Below are 3,636 nucleotides of genomic sequence, written 5' to 3'. Positions count from 1 at the left end.
GAATTTGCATTTTTTTCTAAGAGGACCTGCATTAGCACATCACCCTAAAAACTTTGCTTATGCCAAATTCAATTTAAGGATGTTTATTCAATGTGAGACACAGATATGAATATTAAAATCAAGTACAGATGCCAAGACAATTCAATGAAAAAAGAACTGTCTGTTTAACAAATGATGAATGGTGCTAAGAAAACTGGATGTGCACATGAAAAAGAGTGAAGTTGACCCCCTACTTTACACCATATACAAAAGTATCAAGTAGAAGGTATTTCTATGTCTCAAATTCATAAGGCATTAATATTCGTTGTATATAATCCAAGTGAACAAGGAAAATATAGCACCTGTAAGAGAAGAAAATGGCATAGTTTACAGAAGAGGCTATCAAGCATTTTGAAGAAATGCTCAAACCTATTAGAAATCAGAGAAATTTAATTATGACAGTGAAATATCGGTATGTGTTTAATGGAATGGCAAGACTTAGAATGATTGATCATGGCAAATGATGGTATGGAAATGAGTGGTTACACAACAAACTTTATTCCGTGCTTTTGAGAATATGGAATGGTTCAACCATTCAGGAGAGCAATATAGCTATCAATATTATTTGTAAATGTGTAAGTATATGACTCTGCTATGAACCAGCAACTACACTTACCAATATGTGTCCTAAATAAATTTTCATAAATTTCTATGAAGATGTATAGTGATGTTCCTAGCATTGTTATTGCCAATGGCAATCTAGGTGTCTGTCATGGAATAATAAACAGATAAAATATTTTGGGTGTAGACGATTAGTTCTATAAAATAGGTTAGCATATGCTGGAAACATGGATGAACATACTGCTGAGTTTTAAAAGTCTTAAAAATTTAGTTCTGGCAGGGCATGGTGGCTCACACCTGTAATCCCAGCCCTTTGGGGGCCGAGGCAGGCTGATCATGGGGTCAAGAGATCGAGACCATCCTGGCCAACACGGTGAAACCCATCTCTACTAAAAATACAAAAAAATTAGCCGGGCGTGGTGGCACGCGCCTGTGGTCCCAGCAACTCGGGAGACTGAGGCAGGAGAATTGCTTGAACCCAGGAGACGGAGATTGCAGTGAGCCGACATTGCACCACTGCACTCCAGCCTGGTGACAGAGCAAGACTCCATCTCAAAAAAAATAAAATTTAGTTTTATGACCTAACATGGTTTACATAAACCAAAAATGTGCATACACAACCACATCACATGCATTTTGCACAAAACACACACAAAGTGGAACACAACAAACAAAATATGGGGCTGGTGGAGGACATGAAAGTTAACATTTTGTTAATTGTTGTCTATGTTTATTTTAAAGTAGGAATTTATATTTTTTAAATGTTTCATTATAATGTTCCTCATAATGTTTTCTAAATATTTTTAGTGATGTTCCCTTTTACTTCTGAAATTGGTAATATGTAATTTCTGTCTTTTTTGTTTACTGTCTCTGAACTTTGTCAATTTTATTGTATTTATAGAATGATTTTTTTTGCTTTTTAAGATCCATTCAATTTCGTTTTCTGTTTCACGAATTTCCTCTTTATCTTTTCTTTCTGTCTGGTTTGGTATTTGTTTATTAAATTCCTGAGATGAATGTTTTTATTTTTATTTTTTTGTTCAGCTTACCTTGTGTTTTAGAACAGATGCTCTTCAGCTTACAATGGGTTTACATTCTGAGGAGCTTACTCACTGTAAGTTGAAAGTGCCCCAAGTCAAAAATGCATTTAATACACCTAATCTACCAAACATCACAGCTTAGGCTAGCCTACCTTAAAGGTGCTCACCATATTTACATTAGCCCCCAGCTGGGCGAGGTTTTTTTGTTTTTTGAAAGGGAGTCTCACTCTGTTGCTGAGGCTCGAGTCCAATGGTGCGATCTTGGCTCACTGCACCTGCTGCCTTGCAGGTTCAGGCGATTCTCCTGCCTCAGCCCCCAGAGTAGCCGGGACTGCAGGTGCCTGCCATCATGCCCAGCTAATTTTTGTATTTTTAGTAGAGACAGAGTTTCGTTATGTTGGCCAGGCTGATCTCAAACTCCTGACCTCAGGTGATCCAAGGGCAAAGTTATCTGACAAAAAGAAGCCTATTTCATAATAAAGTGTTGAATATCTCATACAATTTATTGAATAAATGTTGAAAAGGAAAAACAAGGGTCGTATGGGTATTGTACTCAGTGTGTATTGCTTTGGCACCATCCTGAAGTCAAAAAATCTTAAGTGAAACATTGTTAATCCTAGGACCTTCTGTATATGACTCCAAGGCTTTCTGTTTCCTTCTAATTATGTATTAAAAGCTCCCCTCTTTATCAGTGTTTTTTTTCTTATGAGTCCGTCAACCAATTTTTTTTTTTTTTTTTTTTTCTTTTTTTTTTTTGAGACGGAGTTTCACTCATGTTACCCAGGCTGGAGTGCAATGGCGCAATCTTGGCTCACCGCAACCTCCGCCTCCTGGGTTCAGGCAATTCTCCTGCCTCAGCCTCCTGAGTAGCTGGGATTACAGGCACGCGCCACCATGCCCAGCTAATTTTTTGTAGTTTTAGTAGAGACGGGGTTTCACCATGTTGACCAGGATGGTCTCGATCTCTTGACCTCGTGATCCACCCGCCTCGGCCTCCCAAAGTGCTGGGATTACAGGCTTGAGCCACCGTGCCCGGCAACCAATTTTTCTTTATAAATTTGCTTTATATTATGTAAGGCTATTATTGTTGATAGAAAATTTTCATTATTATGAAGTGTTTCTTTGTATATCTTTTTATTTTACTCATTTATTTATTTATTTTTTTGAGACGGAGTCTTGCTCTGTCTCCCAGGCTGGAGTGCAATGGCCTGGTCTCGGCTCCCTGCAAACTCTGCCTCCCAGGTTCAAGCGATTATCCTGCCTCAGCCTCCCAAGTAGCTGGGATTACAGGTGCCTACCACCATGCCCAGCTAATTTTTGTATTTTTAGTAGAAACGGGGGTTTCTACTAAAAATGCTGGCCAGGCTGGTCTCGAACTCCTGACTTCGTGACCCGCCCGCTTTGGCTTCCAAAGGTCTGGGATTACAGGCTTGAGCCACTGCCCCAGCCTTTCTTTGTATATCTTAAAGTGTTATTTTCTTCAAGGATTATTGTACATTGTCCAATATTATTTTAAAATTAGAGAAAGAATATGAGGCCTAGGATGACAGTCTCTTTCTCGAGTAGAATATTTTTATTTGTTTTTGTCAGGTACCTGCAAACACTAAGAAAAAAGGTTTACTATTTTCAGGTAAGAATGTGATTTCAAGTTTGGCTTCGGACCCCTACTGAAGACGATCTATTTGCCTTTTATCTTTACTCCTGTAGTGCAGCTATTCGGGTTTTACTAGGTACCCTTCTCCTCCCGAACTCCAATTTCTTCCCCGAGGCCCTTGAATAACAGAATCGGTAGGTACCACTAAGAAAATCACTAACACTCTAAAATTGCAAAACTTGTCTAAGATTCCCTCTAGCTTTCTAGGATACCCGGAAGCTCAGGTTGCTCGGAAGTATACCCGCTGCAAGGGGCGGAACGATGGTCGTTCCCCCGCCCCCGTTCTCCGGCATTCTGGGAAGTGTAGTCAGGGATCCGCATAGCCTGGGGCACTTCCGCTTT

This window comes from Sapajus apella, unplaced genomic scaffold (genome assembly GCF_009761245.1).
Source record: "Sapajus apella isolate SASKATOON/1434 unplaced genomic scaffold, GSC_monkey_1.0 scaffold130, whole genome shotgun sequence".
Taxonomy (NCBI): domain Eukaryota; kingdom Metazoa; phylum Chordata; class Mammalia; order Primates; family Cebidae; genus Sapajus; species Sapajus apella.
The sequence above is the reverse complement of the archived record's forward strand: the minus strand, read 5'-3'. Positions refer to the sequence as shown.